General features: G+C 33.9%; 1 protein-coding gene across 2 annotated transcripts in view; it reads left to right on the top strand.

Moving 5' to 3' along the window:
- SEMA3A (semaphorin 3A) overlaps positions 1–25,789 on the top strand; it is a 518,655-nt gene that overhangs the window by 99,815 nt on the left and 393,051 nt on the right. For both annotated transcript variants that reach the window (XM_054559577.2, XM_002818291.6), the window contains exon 2: positions 17,493–17,569. The gene's annotated coding sequence lies outside the window, so the exon portion shown is untranslated. The remainder of the gene's footprint in view (positions 1–17,492; positions 17,570–25,789) is intronic.

Raw genomic sequence — 25,789 nt, forward strand, 5'->3', positions numbered from 1 at the left:
TGCGGTGTTTGGTTTCTTGTTCTTGTGATACTTTACTGAGAATGATGATTTCCAATTTCATCCATGTCCCTACAAAGGACATGAAGTCATCATTTTTTATGGCTGCATAGTATTCCATGGTATATATGTGCCACATTTTCTTAATCCAGTCTATCATTGTTGGACATTTGGGTTGGTTCCAAGTCTTTGCTATTGTGAATAGTGCCTCAATAAACATACGTGTGCATGTGTCTTTATAGCAGCATGATTTATAGTCCTTTGGGTATGTACCCAGTAATGAGATGGCTGGGTCAAATGGTATTTCTAGTTCTAGATCCCTGAGGAATCACCACATTGACTTCCACAAGGGTTGAACTCGTTTACAGTCCCACCAACAGTGTAAAATTGTTCCTATTTCTCCACATCCTCTCCAGCACCTGTTGTTTCCTGACTTTTTAATGATCGCCATTCTAACTGGTGTGAGATGGTATCTCATTGTGGTTTTGATTTGCATTTCTCTGATGGCCATCACACTTTTGTTTATAATCACTTAGAATCATACTAATGAAGCTTTGTTTCTACACAGCTCTTGAAAACAGCTAAGGAAATCAGGAATTTTTCCTAGAATCATGCAACATTTCAGGAAAAATGCTGCTGGGCTTGTTTTAAGAAACTGAAGGTCCCTTAAATACCATATCTCCTCTAATAACCTACAAACTACTAGAAACATATTTATGCTTCTATTATTTATATTTCTGTTCCTAGGGCTAAGTATGATTTCTGGCACATAGAAAACATGTTAAAAAAAGTATAATCAATTTTCCTTTGTATTCCACATTCATATATAATTGAATAAAATATCACTACAAATTCTGGTAATAGCAGCCTTGTTGTCTAGAAATATAGAAAGTATATGCAAGTCAAGAGAGTGAACACTGAAAAATTTTTAAAAGAATTTATTCAATAATGCTATTAAGTGTAATGAACAGAATACTTATATAATCCCTAGGCTAAAAAATGACAGAACATGTGCTTTAAAACTGTATGCATTCAGGAGGAATTAACCTATAATTCTTTGAGTCTTCAAAAAGCATACAGCAATTTCCACCCCTCTTTAAAGAGAAGTATAAAAGGTTTTGGTTATGGTTGCTTAACTACCAACTTCCCCAAGAATATCAGAATCCAAAACAGCTTAAGAACCAGGTAAATGTCTTGCAAAAGCTTAAGCTCATGTTTCTTATATGAGCTAAGTACTCACCTGTCAACTAAGAAACTTTTCCAGAGGCATTGAAGTTCAATTGTTTTGCAATTAGGAAAAGTCTGTTTATTGTGTGTGTGTATTTATATAGGTTTAGAGGACAGGTATTTCTCTGCCTTAAGCATCTTTTTTAAAGGCAATATTTTAACATAGGAAATGAGTTGACTTCTATCCTATATCTGTGTTTAGAATGGTTCATCTGAATAGGTTATTTCCATTGTGCACAGGTGGTAAACTTATCTCACATGGTTTTTATATAACAGCCTGGACTAGCAAGCCCCGAAGAGCAACATCTAATGGTATCATTAAAATGATTGTAAACATGCCTGTTGTGGCAGCTGTGAGCTTTCTTTCTGTTGATATAAACTCAAATTGTTTAGTAAGATCAAACAAATGTAGAGTTTTAATATGTCAACCATGTCTACATTCTAACAGTTTTTAAAGAGATCTGTTTCTTTAGAAGTCAGGATGGCTATAAAAGAGCCAGACTACGGATCAGATTCAAAGTCAAAACCCATTTTCTGATTAGAGCAGAATTATCTGTATCTGTATTATTTAACCAGTTTCCAATGAAAAGAGATCAAGCAGGAAATCTTATTGCCAAGTATTAAAATAAGATGTTGAAGGCATCTGTGTCTATTAATTAACCATAATTACCGTTAGGTTTTTGTCCAAAACAAAATTAAATATTGTGAGCCACTAAATTTAATCTGTCCTTCTTCTAATCTTTTCACTTCTCCTTCACCATCCCTTTTCCGCTAATTTAATAGTTTTCTTAGAATGGTGTCACACCATGTGTTTCAATTTTCAGAGCATTTAAAATAATTCTAGGAAACCCAATTAAATTTGAAGTTTTCAAACAAAAGTGTGGCTTTATGTATTTATTTATTTATTTATTTATTTATTTATTTATTTATTTCAGTGGTAAAAGAAGTAGATCCCTCTGGCAAGATTCTACTAAAATGTATTCTTAATACAGCAGAAAACTGTGGATTAAATATCAATAGTATTTATGTAAAAGAAGAGAAAATGCAAATAGTGTGCATTTCCAAATTAAAGCTAATATCCACCAAATACAGAATAGATGTCTGGTAGTTTATACAAATTATCTCGTTTAACCTCTCTGGGCCCCAAATCACACAGCTAATAAGCTATAATTGACTGTATTATTATTATTATTTTCTTTTTTTGAGACGGAGCATTGCTCTGTCCCCCAGGCTGGAGTGCAGTGGTGTGATCTCGGCTCACTGCAACCTCTGCCTCCTGGGTTCAAGTGTTTCTCCTGTCTCAACCTCCCTAGTAGCTGGGATTCCAGGCAAATGCCACCGTGCCTGGCTAATTTTTATATTTTTAGTAGAGACAGGGTTTCACCGTGTTGGCCAGGCTGCTGTAGAACTCCTGACCTCAAGTGATCCACTCACCTCGGCCTCCCAAAGTGCTGGGATTACAGGCCCATAATTGACTTTATAAAAGTACCTTCATTCTTAAGTATTGGAATATACTGCCTGTTTTTTATTTGATAGTGTTATTTACTATCTTAAAATAGGTAAGTACATTACAGTACTATTTTTACAAAGATTTAGGCAAAATTATATATGGGAGGGTGTTCTCTCTTGTGGCACAGAATAAAACTGAATATTCCATTTTTCTCCCCTACATTCTTAGATACCCTTACAATTATTTTAAACCATATGACTATTTTGGAGAATAAAGTGTGGGACGAAGCATCATGTGTCTCCTTGCAGGCCTAAAATAGTGAAATCTCAGGCACCATTTTTCAATCTCTCTCCCTCCCTGCTATGGTTACTAGGAGGCCTTGTGTTGTGGATCCAAAACATCAAAACAGCATGGATTATGGATTACAGAGTTGCTGCAAGAACAGTGCCCAAAGAGGTGCCCAAATATGTAGCAGATTTGGAATGAATCAGAAATAAGCCTTTGTTGCATTGAGCACTGAGATATGGACATTTTTTGTTTCTAACTAACCCAGCTTACCTTGGTTTTTGTAGAAATTAGTACCATAAGTGAGATGTTATTTTAATAAACACAATATATTTGGTATCAGTTGAGTGATTCCACAGTGAGCAAACAGAGAGAGAACTGATATTAGTGACTTTGGAAAAATGAAGACACATTTCATACAATAAAAAATCTTAGAATAATGTGAGCAGCAGATCATGTACTTGACAAATATGTGACTTTGGTTTAAAAGCAGAATGTTCATGTTTGTGAGTTGCTATTAACTGTATTTGGCAATATATAATAAGAAAGAAATGGGCTCAGAATAGATTTGGCTAGTTTGCAAGTAGAATTATAAGAGGTGAGAAGAGTCCAATGCAGAGCTTTTCAGTGTTGGAAAAATAATTGTTTTATAGTCCTAATAAATGGTAAGAGTGAAAAGGTCTTTACAGATAAGTGTCTGGTAATGTATTTCCAATTGATTAAACTGCATCAAAGCAAAAAATAGGTTACGGACATGGTACTCAATAATTTGGTATAACGACTCAAAGCAAAGATCAGATTAAGAGTGTGGCTCTTCTGGGAAATTCAAACAACTTTCTAGTAACCCTGTTATATTGAGAGAATGAATAATGGAATAAAAGAATAGAGATGGAGAAGATAGAAAGAGCTGGGTATGTTCCAGGTTCATAATGAAGATTTAAGTTAAAGCTTACTGAGTGTTTGAAAGTTGTACTGGCAATGAAACGATGAGTTTGGATCACACATTAACAAAAGATTGTTACAGATTTAAAAGTTTCCATGAGCAGGAAGTTAACTGGGAAAACTCCTTGGACTCCAAGTAGAGGACATTCCCCAAAACCCACTTCTGATGGGTACAACAAGTATAATGGGCAAGGAAATGCATCCTTAAAGTTGGAGCTAGGAGGCACAGACAACCATGGACTCAAGGCTTCCCAAAAGACAAATCTAGGCTCAGTGGAGGAGCACTCCTCACCAGCTCAGCACCCCTCACAATGCCTCCTCGCTAGAACAAAAACGTCTATGGACTAGTGACTTCTACATGCCTCTCACTCTTCCCCTTTCCTAATGGTATCTGTTCTGTGTCTGTTCCCCCATTTTAATTGAGTGTGTGTGTGTGTGTGTGTTTTGTGGATGTTCCCATCACTTGACTTTTTAGTTTATATGTCTTAATCAAAAGTAGTGACATCTGAACCTGATATAGAAGCTCTCACGTCTCAGCCAATGTTCTGGGTGATCTTGGAGATGGGACTGGATTAATCCTTTGAATTGTCTCATGTAGATAGTAGTTAAGAGTGTTTCTTTGTAGATGAATTGCAGACTGTTTCATCTGCAATTTTCAACTGCGAATAATACTCCCTAAATATTACATTATTCCCCTACATTTCCTTGCTCCAGAGGTTAGGAGGGGCCAAGAACTAGTCGTATTCAAGAATGGTGAACATGAATGTAAATTTCAAGGGAGGAAAGTTTGGCCCATTTTTGTTTCTTCAATATCTCTCTTGTTCTAAGTTGTTGCCAAGTTAGGACAAGAGATGACACAGTCACATGATTGAAGCTGCCTGAATCACTGTATACTGCACACAGGATACTGGCCTGGGGATGTCATGGGAATCCACAGTGTACAGTGCACGTGTAGGAATGAGAAATAAACCTTTGTTGTATTCAGTCTCTGACATTTTTTAGATTACTATATAAAAAAACCTTTCCTGACTAACATACTCTGTTACCATATTTAATGGAAATTATGGTTAGACAATTCTGCTTTCTGTCAGAATGAAAAATTTGTTTGACTAATATTTTTAACAGATTTATATGTTTATTTCTGTTCTTACATATGATAATTTTTAGAAATCTGACTCTTTCCTACTTTTCAGAAGCCACAATTGTAGAATTAGTTTCTATGTTTAGGACGCTCTAATACACAGACCTAAAATAAAATGTAACACATTTAACAAAATCAAAATAACATGACAACCACAGATGATTATTATTTTTAATTTCCCAATGTCATAGAAGAGTGATCCCTGCTCTAATATCTTCGCAAAAATAAATGGAACAAGGAACCAATGAGTTATTTAAAGGACTCGTTAACTTTCATGTGTCCCTCTTTGTAATTGAGACAGTCGTGTCCTAGAAGTACCGTCCAACAAATGATTAATGAGGTTTCCAAATATTCTAAATTGACTGACATGGAAGGCAGTGAACTTGTGTTTAGCCAAATCTCTGTGAGGCTCAGGAAAAAGGAGATACCTGTCTCTTAAATAATTCGTGATCATATCTAATATTAAATGCTTACAAATGTATTTTTTAAGTGTAAAGAGCTTAATACGTAAGGTAAGTAAGGGGGTAATTTCTGAAAGTTTTCTCTCCAGATTTCTCATTATGACTGGTTTAGATGTAGAGATCTTTTAATCTTGCTCATGGTAGCAACAAACTTCCACAAATGCATTGAATAATACAGAAGAAATAACTTATTGGATATTTTTCCACTTTCTTGTTCTATGAACTGGTTAAAATACCTTTTACAGAAATTTGGATGGCAATCTGTTCTATTTGATCACAGTAATAGCTCCTTTGAATAAATTATAATTAGATGCCTTCTTAGGTTAGCGAAGGGCTGGAATTATCTGCATCAGTGATTAAATTATTACTTTCACTTGTGTAAATTTGCTATAGCTGTAATTTTGAAGTAAAATGTTGAAAGTGAATTTAAGAAAAAGTTAATATTGCAGTATCCTGTTGCAAGTAAACTAGAATTTTTTTCAAATTTACTGTACTTTGGAAGTTCCTTTGTATTTAAAGATAACAGTTTTTATACTTTGTTTTCATAATCAATACCTCCATTTTTTAATATTCCATCTGATAAAGTTAGTTATTAGTTGGAATATTCTATTATACTTATCCAAATTATGTAGCATTCTTTAGTACAGAAGTTCATTGGCTTAGTACACTTCTATCATTCATTATTTTTCAATTTCTTAAATATGTATTACAAAGTAACTTGGTTTTCTCCAGTTTATTATTAAAATTAATAGCTTGCAATGTAGAAGAAGGGTTCTTTGTTGTTTCTTTTTTATTCATATCTTCTTAGGCTAAAACTTTAGATAGAATTTTTTAAAAATGAATAATGACATAAATGTTTGAGAGTTATTCCAGTAAGTGATTCCAGTTACCTTTACACATACCTATTATAAGGGGAAAAAATCCAGTTTTATGTTTATTGTAATCTAGAATCCATTTTCTAAACACAGGTTAGCTTTTATGATATGGGAAATCCATACACAACTTTTGTTTTGTTTTGTTTTGGAGATGGAGTCTCGCTCTGTCACCCAGGCTGGAGTGCAGTGGCATGATCTCGGCTCACTACAAGCTCCACCACCCGGGTTCAAGCCATTCTCCTGCCTCAGCCTGCCGAGTAGCTGGAGCTACAGGCACCCGCCACCACGCCTGGCTAATTTTTTTTTTTTTTGGATTTTTAGTAGAGACAGGGTTTCACAGTGTTAGCAAGGAGGGTCTCGATCTCCTGACCTCATGATCCGCCCACCTAGGCCTCCCAAAGCGCTGGGATTACAGGCGTGAGCCACTGTGCCAGGCCAATTCATACACAACTTTAAAAACTGATCATGATTTTAATTTCAAGCAGGTTCTAAAATGGTAAAATTATCACTCGTTCAATCTCTGATTTTTTTTCATGTAGGCACCCACAGACACATACATAAAAAACTAGTATCTAAAATATATCATTTACATAAAAATAGCATATGAGGCCTGGCACAGTGGCTCACGCCTGTAATCCCAGCAGTTTGGGAGGCCAAGGTAGGTGGATTGCTTGAGATCAGGAGTTTGAGACCATCTTGGCCAACATGGTGAAACCCCATCTCTACTAAAATACAAAAATTAGCTGGCAGTGGAGGCAGGCACCTGTAATCCCAGCTACTAGGAAGGCTGAGGCAGGAGGATTGTTTGAACCCGGGAGGCAGAGTTTACAGTGAACCGAGATCATGCCACTGCACTCTAGCCCGGGCGAGAGAGTGAGACTCCATCTCAAAAAGAAAAGAAAAAATGGCATATGTATTTTGAAAGAAGTCCCACTTTAAAAATTTTTACAACTTTCTGAATGAAGCCAGTCCTTCTTGAAATTGTCATAATCTTGATTGCCTCAACTACTATGCAAACCTCACACCTGGGCTGTTATCCTCAACTACCCAATTCTTGTTCTTTTACATGCATACTTAATTAAATGTTTAAAAATATCAGCTAAGTCCTCAAACTTTCTTATTGTTGATGAATTACTTCATCAAGGCAAAATTCTCTGCCCCAAATTTAAGACTCTTCATAGAATGACCTCAAAATATCCAACAAACTGTATTTGCTACTGAGATTCAAGACAAAACTATTGCGTGTTAGGAATGTGTTCTTAGTCTCTTCTATCAAGATTTGGGCTTGGACAAAAAAGACTAGGCCATATTGGACAGGATTGGCTTTACATACCACAGCATATAGAAGGATGAGCCCAAATGTAGCCCAAATGGAAGATCAAATAGTGGAATTTTGTGTGGAGGTTTGACCAAAGGGATAGGAGAGAGGGTGATGGGCAGAAATCGAGTACTTTCGTAATTTGTTAAACATTTAGGTTTCTGTATGTTTTGATGTCTGAAGGCCAGAGATTCTGAGTTAGACTGTTTTGCAGAAGACATTAGTCCTCATTCTTGAAGTAATTTGGATGACTAGGGACAAAACAAGAGCAGTCCACCTGTTTTCCCATCTGTAAACCATGACCAACAAGGTCAATGTGTATTATTATATGGATGAGGTTGGAATTTCAAGTTAGAATACTCTTATGAAAATGGGCTTAAATTTTTTAGGCTAACACCATGACTGACTTGCTACAAATCAGAAAACAATTAAAAGCAAGGTCTTTATTTTTCTCCCCACCATGACCATTCCTCCCATCTCCACATCCAAATTAGAATCCCCCTGTCTTTATTGAGTAGAGTTTAGCTTAATATAAAGTGTAAAGGGCAATATTTAAAAACGTAGAAAACTCTAAGAATGAAAGAAAGGAAAATTATTCCATCCTATATGTAGGATCTGGTAGGCAATAACAGTGGTTCCCAGAGATGTCCATGTTCTAATCTCAGAAGCTGTAAATACGTTTCCTTACGTGGCAAAAGGAGTTTTGCTGGTTTGATTAAGGTAAAGTCCTTTGAGATGGAGAGAGTATGCTGCATTATCCAGGTAAATCCTGTCTAATCACATGAGTTCCTTAAGCAGAGAACTTTTCCCAGCAGTGGTCAAAGGGAGATGACTGCATGAGAAAGATTCAACTCCCTGTTGCTGACTCTGAAAGTTAAGGGTTTTTGTGCATGGACCAGAGAGAGGCCTTTGGAAACTGGAAATAGAAGTGAAATGGATTCTCCACGAGGGTCTCCAGTGAGGAACTCAGCCCTGCTGACTCCTTGATTTTAGTTAAAGTTGCAGACTTCTGACTTATAGAACTGTAATATAATAAATTTATGTTGCTTTTGGCACTAACTTTTTAACTTTCTGTTAATTTTTCATAACATCAATAGAAACCTAATACCTATGCTAAATCCATTCACTTTTCTTGAATTTATTCATAATCTCTATCAGTGTCCTCACCCTTCCTCTGCCTACCCAAGATGTGCTTGTAAATTCCATTTGAGAAAACCATCACCTCCTCTGAACAGTACTCAGAGTTTTCCTGTAACCCGTATCACACAAAAGAACTTGTATGATAGTTCTACTGAATTGTTGTGCATGAAGATTTTGTTCATTTTAATTATGCTATCAAACTAGATTGTGAACATATCATAGGAATTATTCATGTTTATCCTTCTTTTGAGTTTTCCAGTACACCTGGGACAATGTACATTTTTATTGATCTAAAAGCATTTAAAGCAACAGCATTAATCATTCAAATCTCTTTTCTTCAATCCAGGAAAATAGCTCTTTATTTTTGTTTACTGGGCCATCTTTATGATACTTTGTTATGATGTAAATAATTAAAATATATTGCAGAAAATAAGTCTCATTTATTTGGGAACATATGCTGAACTCTTTTTGAATGCACATAAATTCTGCCATGGAATTTCTCATATTGCCATGTAGTTCATAGAAATAAGATTTCCAAAGTCCAATATGCTAAACTCAATCTCACTCCAAAACATAACTTTCATTTACGTTTTTAATATTTGAATTAAAATAGCCCTAAATTAGATGCCAAACAAATCTAATTATATTTTTAGCCATTGTGTATGAGTCATACTGCCAGTGTTTTTGCCTTGCTTGTAATAAATTTTCCCTAATTGAAAAATACTGTAAGCAGTAACATATGAAGGAAAAAGCCACCAATACTTTGAAGTTTATTGGTTACAAAAATGACATAGGTTTACCATATTAATTCTGATGAACACAGAGCTTTAGTTTTGTTGTTTTTCTTTTTCTTTTTTTTCCCCAGCTTCAGTCTTGTCATTTCATTCTAGTTATGAAGCAAGGGGGTGATTTTGGGGATATTTTTCAAAACCTGATCACTTCCTCAAATTGAAGCTTTGTTCTTATAAATAGATACAGTTATGTTCATATGTTTTATAGATGAATTCAGTAATGTGCCTGTTAAACAGAGTCTCTCATGGGTAGTTTCCTCAATTCTTTGGAATTTTACTCTTGAATTTGGTCAATGGGGACAATTCAGTCTGAGGAATGTTTATCCTTGATGTCAATATTTTTTCCTTATATACTTCATCTTGTATATATGTGCTCACTTGTGTTAGATAAGCTTTGGAGGTATTAATCATAGAGCTATAAATTAATTCCATGAATTACAAACTAACTTATAAAGTTGTGAAAAAAACTTAAGGCTTCCTCTGTTTCATTAAAACTTAGAATAAGTAATTAAAAATATTGTCATGGCTGGGCGCGGTGGCTCACACCTGTAATCCCAGCACTTTGGGAGGCCGAGGCAGGTGGATCACGAGGTCAGGAGATTGAGACCATCCTGACTAACACGGTGAAACCCTGTCTCTACTAAAAATACAAAAAATTAGCCAGGCGTGGTGGTGGGCACCTGTAGTCCCAGCTACTTAGGAGGCTGAGGCAGGAGAATGGCATGAACCTGGGAGGCGGAGCTTGCAAGTGAGCTGAGATTATGCCACTGCACTCCAGCCTGGGTGACAGAACAAGATTCCATCTCAAAAAAAAAAAAAAATAAAAAAAAAAAATATATATATATATATATAGAGAGAGAGAGAGTCATGGATCTATCTATCTATCTATCTATATATATATATAGTCATGGATCTATATTATATATATATAGTCATGGATCTATATATATATATAGTCATGGATCTATCGATATATATATATAGTCATGGATCTATATATATATATAGTCATGGATCTATATATATATATAGTCATGGATCTCTCTATATATATAGTCATGGATCTATATATATATAGTCATGGATCTATATATATATATATATAGTCATGGATATATTATATATATAGTCATGGATCTATATATATATAGTCATGGATCTATATATATATAGTCATGGATCTATATATATATAGTCATGGATCTATATATATATATATAGTCATGGATCTTAATTTCCCTATTGATCAGAAAAAAACAAATAATAAATGTAGATCCACATAAAATCTTCCAATTTACATTTTGAGTTTTTAAATGAGTATAGTCTAAGTTATATAAAAAGTATGCTCATGTCTAAATTCACTGTACATATATATTCTTTTTTTAACATTATACTTTAAGTTCTGGGATACATGTGCAGAACGTGCAGGTTTGTTACATGGGTATACATGTGCCATGGTGGTTTGCTGCACCCATCAGCCCATCATCTACATTAGGTATTTCTCCTAATGCTCTCCATCCCCTTGCCCCCAACACCCCGAAAGGCCCCAGTGTGTGATGTTCCCTCCCTGTGTCCATGTGTTCTCCTTGTTCAGCTCCCACTTATGAGTGAGAACATGCGGTGTTTGGTTTTCTGTTCCTGTGTTAGTTTGCAGAGAATGATGGTTTCCAGCTTCGCCAATGTCCCTGCAAAGGACAGTAACTCATTCTTTTTTATGACTGCATAGTATTCCATGGTGTATATGTGCCACATTTTCTTTATCCAGTCTATCATTGATGGGCATTTGGGTTGGTTCCATGTCTTTGCTATTGTAAATAGTGCCACTATATATATATTCTTTAGTTTATTTATAAACTGAAGAAATTTTAGATTTCTTTTGAATATTAATACAATTATATTGATCATAGAATGACATTATGGATAACTTCATTTACCCAGAAATATTGGAAAATGAGATTTTATCCATTATTGCCTAAGATAATCTGTTCTCACCACTGTGTGAGATTGAAATGACCATCATTGGAAAGTTTTTAAAGAGAGGAACCCTCTTCTGGCCAATGGGGAAGGGCTTTGAGAGAGGTGATCAGATGAACCCGAGGGGACAAGTATAAATTGTATCCCTTAAGATAGCACCACGCGTTACTGGAGACATGGCTATATTCAGGTAAATAGCTTTTGATCAGCAGTAACTGAATGATTCACCACCAATAACATGGAGGTCCTCCAGAATAAATTAGACCATCTGTTGAGTCACAGCTGAAGTTCAATTGGTTTTCCACTTTGAACCAATAATGGACATCTCTCCCTGGGACACCTCCATATAAAAAATTATTTCTCTGATGATGGGTAGCAGAGATCAGTGAATAAAAATCTAAGCTTATTATCTATCAAACTGTAAAGATTCGAATTCCAGCACTGCCACTTAATATTGTAAACCTCAGGCAAGTTACTTAGCTTCAAACAGGGTCCTTTATTCCTTATTTACAAAATAAGAATAAGAATATCACAAAAGACATTGACATAACCAAAGCAATTCTGAGCAAAAAGAACAAAGCTGGAGGCACCACACTACCTGACTTCAAAATTTACTACAAAGCTATAGTAACCCAAACAGCATAGTGCTGGCATAAAAACAGACACATAGACCAATGGAACAGAATAGACAACCCAGAAATAAAACCATGTATTTACAGCCAACTGATTATCAACATTAGCAAGCTTGTAAGTAACTGATTTCTGTGCTTATTTGAGAAATTATTCTATCCAATGTGTATTGAAGAGCTATTATCAACAAAGGCACTAAGAGTATTAACTGGGGAAAGGACAGTGTCCTTAGTAAGTCGTGCTAGGAAAAATAGATATCCACAAGCAGAAAGATGAAACTAGACCCCATCTCTGACCATATGCCAAGATCAGCTTTAAATGAATTAAAAACTTAAATATAAGATCTGAAACTATGAAACTATTAGAAGAAAACATAGGGGAAATGCTTCAGAATATTGATCTGCACAAAGATTTTATGGAGATCTCAAAAATACAAGCAACCAAAGCAGAAATAGACAAATAAGATTATATCAAACTGAAAAGCTTCTGCACAGCAAAGGAAACAATAAAGTTAAGCAACAGCCTAAAGAATAAAAGAAAGTATTTCCAAACTATTCATCTGATAAGGGATTGTCACCCATAATATACAAAAAACTCAAACAACTCAAGAGCAACATAAATAAATAAATATAAATCTGATTAAAAATATGCAAACAATCTGAATTGACATTTCTCAAAAGAAGACACACAAACATCATAAAAAAATATGAACAAATGCTTAACATTGCTAATCATCAGGGAAATGCAAATCAAAACCAGAATGAGAAGTCATCTTAAACCTGTTAAAATGTATATTATCAAAAAGAGAAAGAGTAACAAATGCTGTTGAAGATGTGGACACTTCTTGTACACTGTTGATGGAATGTAAATTAGCACAGCCATAAAAAACAGTGTGGAAGTTCCTCAACAAAACTAAAAATAGAATTATCTTATGATCCAGCAATCCCATTGCTGGGTGTATATCCAAAGGAAATCAGTATGTCAAAAAGATATCTGCATCCCTGTTTATTACCACAGTATTCACGATAGCCTAGATATGGAATCAGCCCAAGTGTCCACCAGTGGATGAATGAATAAAAAACTGGTCTGTTAATGTATACCCAGTGGAGTATTATTCAGCCATAAAAATACTGAAATACTATCATTCATGTAAGGACATGGATGGAACTGGAGGTCATTATGTTAAGTGAAATAAGTCAGGCACAGAAAAGTAAATACTACATGTTTTATCTCACCTGTGGGAGAGGAAAAGTTGATCTCATAAAAGCAGGGGGTAGAATAGTAGTTCCTAGAGGCTGGGAAGTGTAGAGCAGATTGGGGATAGGAAGAGACAGGTTAACAGGTACAAAACTGGAACTACATATAAGAAACAATTTCTAGTGTTCAGTAGTTAACAACACTGTAGTGACTACAGTTAACTTTTTTTGGTGTATTTTCAAATAGCTAGAAGATATAATTTTGAATATTCCCAACACTAAGAAATGATAAATGTTTGAGGTGATGAATATACAAATTAACCTGATTTGATTATCACACATGGTATCCTTGCATTAAAATATCATACAGTACCCTATAAATAAGTGCAATTATTATGTGTCAAATAAAAATAAGAATAAGTTTTAATAAAAGAAAGAATACCTACCACATTGGATTGGGGTATGGATCAAATGAAATAATTCCCCAAAGTACTCTGTTCAACCCTGGTACTGAAGAAGATTTTAGTGAATGGCAGCGGTCATCACATAGGGTTATTAGAAAGACAAATAAGGTAGCATACGTGTACAATGAATGGAGCTTGGCACTTTGCACACTCAATGCCCTTAATAATATTACTTTTTCCCGCCAGGCGTGGTGGCTCATGCCTGTAAGCCCAGCACTTTGGGAGGCCGAGGTGAGTGGATCACCTGAGGTCAGTTGTTCGAGACCAGCCTGGCCAACATAGTGAAACCTCATCTCTACTAAAAATATAAAAATCAGCTGGGTGTGTTGGTGGGTGCCTGTAATCCCAGCTACTCAGGAGGCTGAGGCAGGAGAATAGCTTGAACCAAGGAGGTGGGGGTTGCAGTGAGCCTAGATGGTGCCACTGTACTCTAGCCTGAGTGACAGAGTGAGACGGGGTCTCAAAAAAATAAAAAATAAAATAAAATATTACTTATTCCCTGAAACAGTCTCTTTAAAGTATCAATTTATGCCTCAAACATACACATCTCCTCCCTAGGATTGCAGATGATGAGTCATAGTGCACAGGGTTCTGTCACATGCAGAGGCTATGGCAGAGTGGCTGATCAAGTTACATATATCTCACAAGCACAGTTAAGCCTCTGATTCCCTATATACTGGCAATCATATACATTAAAAACAATTACTTCCACCAAATATACCTAGCATCAACCATACAAAGTTATCAATCTACTAGGCCAATTATATTATTAGAAGCTTGCTTTTCCATTTTTACATCTAAGTCTAACTCTTCTCTCTTAAAAGAATACTTTTAGAAATACCTTAAATGGTTTACTGTTATATTTTTGTGATCAGAACAATTTTAGATTATTATTTTAGCTTAACTATAAATACAGATCACTGTAAAGATGATAATATAAGCACAACACCTGTAAACCAGAGACAGTTTTAAACAAGATGGTCATCGTCCTTTTAAACATTTTGTTGTACTTGCGTATGCACATACACACACACACACACATCGATTCATAAAATGTAAGTGTATGAAATATATGTGTTTAATATGTGTATCTTAATGGGTACAGTGTTCATATTCAATAATTGACTTAAATATGTTTTTCGATGGACATGCAAGTTTTCTACTTCCACTGTTATCAGCAGTGCATCAGTGAACATCTTTGGGTGTAAATATCTTTGCACACATATTTATTGCTATTATTTTAAAGAATTCTTTGAATGGAATTGTTGGGTAAAGGATACACACATTCACATTTTTGATACATACTGGCTTTCACAAATCAATTACCAACTTTTGTTCTCACTGACATGCAGTGTCTTAAAGTTTGCATGAGTTTCATTCTCTGTTTACATTGTTTTCTCCTCTGGGCTTCTGCCCATGAGATGCTGCCTGAGATCCATTCCTCTCCCGTGATCTCACGACCAGGCCTTCTTGACCATGCTTTTTCAATGACTCTTTTAGCTGGGCCCCTTCTTCAAACTTGAAGACTTCCTTGCTAATCTTCTTGTCACCTAAAGCCAAACTCATCTCATGTCATATTTTCAACAACTACTTGTTAAAAAATATAATACAAAATAGTAAATGCTAATGTTAATGAGTGTAACTTAAACTTTCTTGGAAAATGTTAATACTCACTTTTATTTTCCAGACACTAGACAAAGTACTATGTATGCATTATATGAAAATTGAATGTTATTATTATTAACTTCCTCTGCAATAAAAATCTGAAGCTCAGAAAATCTTAGTTATTTTCCAAGGACAAATATATATAGCACATTTGGGCTTATATCCTTGGTTGTATTATTGCAATTCTGTTCTTAACCACCGTGATGTACTGTTTGCATTTGGAAATTCAGGAACAAATTTAGAGCTTTGCCAACGTTTCAAAGGCATGATTTTATAAATTACTTTTATTCATAAATTACTGTGTGATAAAAAATATAAATTTACGTTGGGGTAACTCAGGCTGATCTCATATTATTTCAGAAAATATCTGTTATTTTAGTCCATAATAAAAAGTTACTGACCCTATTCGCTTTTTGTTAATAATGGTTGCGGACATTTCCTAAGAGATGCCTAGTTGAAAATATGTCCATGTAACTCTGATGAAGTAGGAATTTGGGCAAGCTTGTAGGTAACTGATTTCTGTGCTTATTTCAAAAGTGATTCTATTCAACATGTATTGAAGAGCTATTATGGAATAACAAACTACAGGAAATTTGGTGGCCTTAAAGAAGCCATCAGCTTGGTCCACTGGAGTTATCCAATGTGTGAACTCACTCTAGTTTCTACAGGTTGACTGGGGATACTTACTTAGTCTGGGCTTGGCTGGGGCAACTTAGCAAGGGCTTCTCCATTCTATATATTTTTCATCATTCTTTTGAAACCAGTGGTTTAGCCCAGGTATGTAAATTTTATGGTGATGGCAAAAGGACAAGAGAACAAATGGAAACATACAACATATCTTGAGGACTCAGCTTTTGGAGCTGGCATGTTGTCACTTTTACATCATTCTATTTGCAAAAGCAAGTCTCATGATGAAACTCATAGCCAAATAGTGGAGAAATAGGCTGTTCCCTTTTGAGGGAAGAATGGCAAACTCATGTGGCAAAAAGCATGGAGATAAGACGGAAGTGAGAAGTGGTGCCAGTAATACAAGCTAGCACCAAAGCAACTGAGTTTTTACTTGAAAAGATATTCTGGTTCTAAACTTAAAAACTAACCTATATTTTTAATTATTTGGTCATGATGTACTATGAAGTTTTTTGATTTCCTGAGACAGAGAGGGCATGCTGCAGATGTTTTAATTTCTGGTCAGGTGATTTCTACGTATGAAATGATTTTGCCTGTGTCCTTTAAGAACCACTAGTGTGTTTCTCTGAATGCAGTTTTCAGCACTAAAACTCTCAATGAGTGACTCATTAAACTAATCACCATTGTACCCACCCACTCAACCTCTTGCCATGGCCTCCAAATCTGTGGCTGCTGTGTCACATAAGCATGAAAACTGTAGAATCCAGAATTCCTATTCAACTTGTGCCAAAACACTAAGCCTTTAAGTTTAAGAGCATTTGAGAGTAATTGTAAGAAAAATAGCTTGGTTGCTCTGTAACCAGATGCTAAGTTGACTATTACTCACTCACAGTGAGTTAACCGGAAATTAAAGGAGGAAGTCACAGCCCCAGAGTGTGAAAGAAGATAGCCGGAAATGTCCAAAGCAGTTAAGAGGGCGAACAGATTTTGTCTAAAAAGATAAGGCAGCTAAACAGAGGGTGAGAAGACATGAGCCAAATTTACACACACAAATAGTGGAAATAATCTCTGAGAATCCAATTTGGGAAGAAGTGAGGGAGATAATAGTGCTCTGAGTGCCTAGTGATGAGAGAACAAAGAGGTTAACGATGCCTGAGAGACGGGATCAGCAATGTTTCCAAGGTGTCATGGAAGAGTGTGCTGGCAATAGGACAGAAGTGTGCTTTTTTGTTTATTAAACCAGTTTACTAAGAAGGTTCAAGTTTGCGTCAAAGTTCAACCTTTATAAATTGTTTGCTTTGCTTTCCAGAATATTTAAAAAAACGATCCATGGGACAGTCTAACATAACAAAGGGAATTATTCATCAAGAAGAGGCCCTTTAGCTGGTAAGTGTGAGGAAACCCTTCATCTTGACTTTAAGTGGAACCGAAAAAGTTTTAAGGAGATTAACATCTTTATATTCTTAAAGCTAACGTCTTCAAAATAACAACCTCAAAGCAAAGTGAAAAATCCAATCAGATGTTTATTTTTTCAAATTCAAACATATATAATATTGTTTCTCAACTTCTATGAGATATAGGGCTTGTCTTGATGTAAGTAATGAGATGGATATAATTATGTTCCATGATTTAATATTTTATTTTCTTACATCTTAGTTATGAGTTGATGCTATAGTCTGAACAATTAAGACCTAAATGCTCTTTCAAATTTACATAAAAATACAAAATTTTGTGTTAGAAAATTACTTTTTAAAAAACTCAAGTATTCTGCATCGGGGTAGAAACTAAAGATAATTGCCAATTCTAGATGTTATTATGATTACTGTTCCAATTTTATTGTTTTAAATGCCTCAACTGTCTACTTCCCCCATACTATATGACATAAATTAAAGTCTCTGAACCATGTTATATGTTGTTCACTAGTAAACATCAACGTGCTGGTACAGAAAGGCATATCTGATTCTGTAAAAAGTTTCTGAAGGAACAAGATAATAAAAAAACAATGTAAACCTATTTGCACCAACCTAATATTACTGGAAGGAGTTTCTGTCAATAACTACTGATGTGACCCAGTGCTTCTAACCTATATGTATGTGCATCTATGTATATATGTTAGATAGGGTAGATATACATATTACCTATCTATATACCTACCTATTTACCTCCTTCCTCTCCCTCCATCATCCATTCTCACGTTCTATATGGTTATATGTTCTATATGGTATACTAGATACTCAACTAATCTATTTCAAATAAACAAATTAGTAGTTTCATCCATAGCTGTTGTTAGCATGGAGAAACTTGGGGGAACTGAGAATCTTTTATTCTGCCTTAGAACATGCTATATTAACTTGTGTTTTATGTAATTACCATTGTATGTCTCCTTATTTTTGTCTCTAAAGAAACTTTACATCTTACAACTTCATCCCTGTGAATTAATTTTATTTCCTTACCTATAAAATGAGAATAAAAATATACATTATAAAGGTATATTTGAGGTCTAAACAAAATAATGTGTATTAAATGTAATGCCTTGAAAAGGTAAATGTTTATAAATTGGCATGGTTTTGAGACAATAAGAAAAACTAGAATTGGCACATGGTTAAAGTGGGAATTCAACAGAGCAACCAAGATGTTCCTAACCTTTTCTTTTTAATTGCATTTGAGGCTTATCAAATCTAACTTTTACACAAAATTATAAATTATTCATAATTTCCAAAGATATTTTATATTTTATCTTAAGAGGTGTCTGCTAAACTATATAAATCTGGAAGGAAACTTATGCTAAAATATAAGGTATTGGCCTATGTGTACACACATTGCTCATTCTCTAATGAGGCTCTGGAGCTATGAAACATGCGTGGTGCAGTGTGGAAACAAAGTTTATCGATTGTGACTCACATATATTATCACATTAAATCCCTATAAATTCTTAAACACGATTTCTTTTATCAGTTTATGCCTATACTCAAAACCAGCAATTGCTTCCTTTGCCTGCAGAATAAGTTACTAGTTCCTAAATTGCTATTCCAAGTTCTCAAGAATCTGGTCCCATTCTACCTCTTTAAGTTTTTTTTCTACTTATGCCCATTAAAATTTTGTGCTTCAATCAGATTAACCTATTCATTCAATCCACAATTCCAAAAGCAGTCTACATCCTTACCTTTGTTTTTGCAGCTTCCTTTCCTATTTGGTATGACTTTCCATCTTGACAAAAGCTTATATGTCCTTTAAATAACAGGTCCAGCCTCTACCTAGCTGCATCTCTGAATCATCTCAGTTGATTTTATCTCACCATTATCTGAAAAAAATTAGTAATATTTATATTACTAATTTTCATTCATATAAAAATATTAATTTACTAATTACTAATACAATTTGATGTTATTTTTATTATATATAACATATATATTTAATACCTGTCACCTCTTTCTAAAATGGCATACCTGTGAGTCTTTGTTTTGTTCACCATTTTATAAACAGTACCTAGATTTTCACCTGAAATATACTAGATGCTCAACTAATCTATTTTGAATGAATGAATTAACATTTACAAATAACTAGATTAGGAATATGTTGTCTTTTCTGGTCTGCAGAATTTGGGTGTTGAATATATTTCTTAAAAAGACTGGTCAATATAAACATCTGAAGACTAGATTCTTCTTTTGTACCAAATCTGTCACTTCACAGCAACTCTCTTAAACAAGCTACATTTCAGTTTCTATTTATGAAATAGTAATAAACATTATTGCCTTTGTTCTTGTCACTTGAAGTTACAAAACTGATGGAAAAAAAGTACGTTGAATTCCAAAAGTCACTTTCAACAGCTCGTTATTAACTTTGGAATGACTAAAAATGATTCTTCTGCTTGGTTCCAAAGAAAGATAATAATGCACTTTGGTGTATTAGGGATAAGTCCATACAGAACACAGGATATTAAAATACATATTTATAAGAAAGGTTCCAGACATCCCAAATTCATCAAATGTCTGGCTCTAAGTCGGTTTGAAGTTTTGCCTGGACTCCGGATATAGATTTGTGTATTTTATCTGTCCATCTCTATATTTTTGATTTCCACTGGGATTCAGTTTTGGCAACATGAGTTTATTGTTTCCAGTGAAAACATCAATATACTAATTCCCAATGAGATGAATTAACATTGTGCTCTAGTGATATCTTCAGTTTTTGGGCTGGATATATATTTGATGGAAAATCTATACTGAAGATTCATGATTGATATAAAATCCAGTGACTTGTGCATACACAAATTTATACAAGTTATATGTAAATTTATCTTACACTTGTTACCTATATATGTGTTTTTGCATATATATTTATGCTAGATATATATAGTGAATATGTACGTCTATATATTGTATATGTGTGTGTATGTATATCTGTATACATATACACTTGCTATATAATAATCAAGGTGAGATAAATTGTATATATTACTTATATAGAATTAACATGCATTTTATATGTTAATTATAATAATAATTGTTAGAAACTATTAGTCATTTAGGTAAGATGCTTATTTTTGTTCATCTTTTGCTTTAAATTTATCTTACTTTGGTCATTATATGGCCAGTATGTTTATATGTATATACTATATTTGTACTGTATAAATACATTATACAGTACATTAAAACAATAACATAAAACCATAAAGCCAAACCAAAATTCTGACCTACTGATGTAATTTTTAAGTGATGCATAAAATAACTGCCTTGCTTTTAAAATTATCTTTATCCTTGTAAACCTCATTACAAAGACAAATAACATGTTTTTAATTACAACTCATCAAAAATGACAATGATTTATATCCATAAGTGGTTGTGACATGCGGGTCACTTTCTATTGGATTGCATACAAAATAAAAGATTAAATTTCATTAAAAAAACTGAGTTCTTTTTAGAAGCTCACTGTTTTGTTAAGCAAGATTTGCTAACATTATGGTGAATGAATCTGCAGACCATTTTTAAAGTTGTAAAGAAAAATAGAATTTTTGAAGCTTATAACCTATTTTTAGAAATACCATGGGTTATCTATAAGTAAGCTTCAATATTTTATGTTGTAAATTTAATTTCTATAGCACCTATAACATTACATTGTGCTCACTTATGTACTCAAGTCACATCCTTGAAAGCATTACTTCTACTTTTGTGATGTTTCTATATTTAGTAAGTAGCATAGAATATTTATAAAATTATTTTGTATTTACTGAATGTGTTCATCAGAAAGTCCAACATTTTATAAACCTAAGATTTCTTCAAGATTCTTTTAAATAAACAGAATTGTAGATTTGACTAAGGGAAATTTTATGACACTCCAAAGAATTCAATGCAGTTTCTTTAGCTTACTTTTTGAGATTTTTTCATAGTTTCATTTCCATCTTTATTTTCAACCGGATCTGCCTCTACCTATATATATAGGTCTACTCATTATTCCTAATGCAAGTCTTGCTTTCTCACCTATCTGCCTTTTTCATTCCATTATTCCTGTCTGAAATGTTTTCCCTCTGCAAGTCCTATCAAAATCTTAGGCTCTTGTTAAGCCTCAACTCACATCCAGTCTTCTTTCTCTGAAGTAACTGGAAGAGCTGTGTGGAGCTATACTAGATCACCATCTTTTCTGATCATCTGTAGCAAATCTGTCCTTTGAAAATCAAGAGAAACATTTGGCAAAACTATTGTTTGGCGATTTTTTTCTTAAGAAGGGGTATTTTAAATATGCACATACATTAGCTCTTTAAATATATTTAGGATTCTTAAAGACATAAACAAATTATGTAGATTATTTTTGAGGATCCACTGGCCTACTTTAACAATACTTCCTTTTAAGGCAATGGCATATAACCTGAATTAAATCAAGTAGCATTTGTTTGCTTCTTTCTTTAAGATGAAAAATTAAGTAATTAAACTACATTGCGGACATATATTCACAATTGATAATTCCACATCTCACCTATACATTTATTTTTTATTAGAAAATGTCTTTCTTACTTCTACTCTAGCCCCAGTTCCTAGAGGGGCCTTGCTGACCCTTACTTGAGGACATTAATTGAACTGTCTATGAATCAGATTCATAGACATATGTCATATATAAATGGTCAAGCCCCTGAACATGTTGCTTAAAATCTCTGCACCTCAATTTATTCAAAAATTAAGTTTTTTTTTTTAAGATTAAAGGCATTTTAGTGTATGCAAATTTTTTAGAACATTGAATTGCTGAACAAACTCTCAGGTATCTGCCTATAGAATCAAGTGAGAGCACAAGAAAAAACATCCTGCATAATCAAGTAGCTAGATTTGAATTATCTTTTTTATATGGTTAGTGTTGGAATAGCAATTTACCGCTAGTATGCTTATCACTTTAAAATACCTCAGAAAATGACATGTGGATTTTTATTGCACAGAAAGGCCTTTTCTCAGTTGTTGTTTATGGATGAACCAAGTGAATCTCTTGGGGAGACTTAAGTAATTCTGCCTTGGAGTGCTCACCTATTAAGGCAGAAAGAGTATGTGTTCCACGTTCTTGCTTGATTGAGTGTAAAGTATGGTTGTAGTATGCTTGAGTGTAGCACGGAGTCACAGAGGATGAAGTGAGAATTAGATAGCAAGAATCCATTTTCCACTACAGTGGTTTGCTTAGAAACTTGATTATAGCAGATTGATAAAAGGAGTAATTTACTGTTTTAGTAAATGAATACTGATCATGTCATCATAATTTACCATTTTAATATTATATTACTGTACCACTTATTACAATTGTAATTATTTATTTAATGCTTTAGTTTCTCCACTACACTGTCACCTTTATAATGGGATGATATATTTCTGCTTTAGTTGAAAATGTATTCGCGGGCCTAATTCAGGTCTGTGGAACCTACTACTAGGTTCACAGTAAATATACGATGATGTAAGTTTTCATTTCTGAAGCAAGTGTACTATGTTGGCTAACATAAAATTAAATCATAGGGGGTAAAGTGAAGTAAAAAATTAATGGAGAAGAAGGTCTTTGACATATAGACAGGTCAAGAGTCTTTTATAAAAATAATGATGTGTCTGTCTGTGACCGGTTCAGTGCAAGCTTTTCAGAGGTAGTACAAACGCCTTTGTTTTTCCTTATTGACAAATGTGATATTTAAATCATTTAGTTAAAGAGTAGTGTCTCCACTTTTTTTAGTTTATGTTTTCATAACCATGTTATAATTACTCAAATGTAAATTATGATATAATTTAAATATTATAATTTAACTTACTCAAGATAAAATATTTAACTATTAGTTAAACTCATGTTACTTATTGTAGATGTGTTATCTATTCACAATCTTTTAGAATAATTATCTTGTGATGTTCATGCATTTCTCAATATCAGATTGTGTCTAGATTTTGTTGTAAATAGAAATACGTTAAATGTAAAAATTCACTTAAGACTAACAGCGTGATTTTGAAGTTGTTGCAGCAAAAAAAAGTAAGAATATAAAAGTGTTAATATGATGAATAATAAATAACTAGAAGTCAGCATACTAAAAATGTGGTTACCAGTTTATACAAGCAGATCAGTGGAAAAAATAATAATAATACAGTATGAGATACAGTCATATTTACTTTGAGAAAGAATTCTTCTCAAAAGTGAAGAACTCACTTAGGGAATTAATTTTGGAGACAAAGAGAGATGAGGGTTTGAATCCTGCATTCAATACCTATGAGCTCTGTGACACTGAACAAGTAATACGCTTTCAGCCTCTATTTCAAGTATAGAGTGGGCATTATAAAATAAATGCAGAGAGAGAGCTCAAACAAAGCACTTATACCTAGACTATTCTGAACCATAAAGGCACCAAAAGAACATCTTTTATTGGTTCCAAACTTTTAATATATATGATATTCCTTTCCAAACATGAGTACTTGAGTAAACTGGGTAAGATAATGTTCTCTCTGGCACGTAGGCTTTTGTAACTATTTCTCCTTGTCACAACATCATTTATTTTCCTGTGGCATAAACCCCACCCAAACACCCCTCAATTCTCCCTACAGGATTGAATTGACTCTATCTCCTATATTACTATTCCTAATGATTATTATTTAATTTTCATATTTTTTTTATTCCCTCTGTAGTGCCATAACCACAAGGTAATGGTAAGGCAGGGTCCTATTGCTGGGCAGCTGGGAATAGAGTTAATGCACCATGCAGCTTTGATCAAGAATTGTAGCTTTATTTGGTCAGATGCATTCTGTGTTTTTAACTGCTCTCATTCTTGTGGTTACAAGAATGCAAACAATTCTGCAGTTCCACCTCTTTTTTTTTTTTTTCTCTTGTTCTTTTTTCTCTCACTCCTCAGTCTCTCTATGGCCTCAGGGCCTGCTTGACCTGCACAGTTTATTCTGAATTTACTAACTTCTTTTAGTTCCAAATGTTACTTTTGGTTACTTTTCCCCTTTTCTTGTAAAATAAATTTTACCTCCAATCTATAATTAACTGAAATAAAGTGACAGCATGGTAATGCAAGTATAAAATTGTTTTTTGCTATTTGGAAGTACAATAAATGCTTAGGTTCCCATGTCACATAACAAAATACATTCTGGGTAATAAATATTTAGTTTATTGTGCAATATAACAATATACTTTTTGTGGCTGAAATAATTAAATGTAAAAATTCAAATGATTTTTTAAATTCTAAAAAAAAAATAAATACAGCTGTAATCCAAAAGGGTGATGGATTTCTAAGCTTGAATAATGAAATGGAATTAAGAAGTAAATATTTAATAACACAGAATTGACAGTTTTATTTGAAAAAATAATTTTATATATTCATGTCTCTGTATTTTCTTTCTTTAAGGCCAATGTACAAGATGTTTTCAGGGACTGTTTTAAGGGAATATGACAAAGGATTATGTCAATATATGAAACTTATTGGTTTCAGAATCTAGTTACATTCTTAAAAAATCACTGAGGACCCTAAAAGGTTTTGTTTATGTTTATCAGTATTTACTGTACTGGAAATTAAAACAGATATTTTATAATATATATTTATTATGTCATTTAACAACTATAATAAATAAATCTTGTGTTAACCAATGCATATTTTAATGAAGATATATTTTCAAAACAAAATGAATTAGTGAGCAAGTACCATTGTTTCATTATTTTTGAACATCTCCATAACATCTGGCTAAATAGAGGGGTTCTCATACCTGCATCTGCTTTCAATCTGTGGTGATGGCACTCATCTGCAGCCTCTGGAAAACTGCACAGTACACTCACCAGAGAATGAGAGGGGAAGAAACAGCTTATATCCTAATATTATTTTAAAAGTAATGTTGACCTTGCAGAGCCCCTGAAACGTTCTTAAGGAAGCTTAGAGTTACCTAGATCACACTATGAGAAAGATTGGCCTAGACCAATCAGGACTATACAGGGAGCTGGAATTAATAACAATATTACAAAAACAGCACAGCTGCTATAGAAGAGGAGCAGAATAGTTGTGAAAGTTACAATCACAATTTGTCTAAACCATAAAGTTTATTGTACTGAAGCCGTTCACAATAGGCCAATTCCACATAATTAAGTGGAAACATGTTTGTGTTATAAAATTGAAGG

The sequence above is a fragment of the Pongo abelii genome, chromosome 6 (genome assembly GCF_028885655.2).
Source record: "Pongo abelii isolate AG06213 chromosome 6, NHGRI_mPonAbe1-v2.0_pri, whole genome shotgun sequence".
Lineage (NCBI taxonomy): Eukaryota > Metazoa > Chordata > Mammalia > Primates > Hominidae > Pongo > Pongo abelii.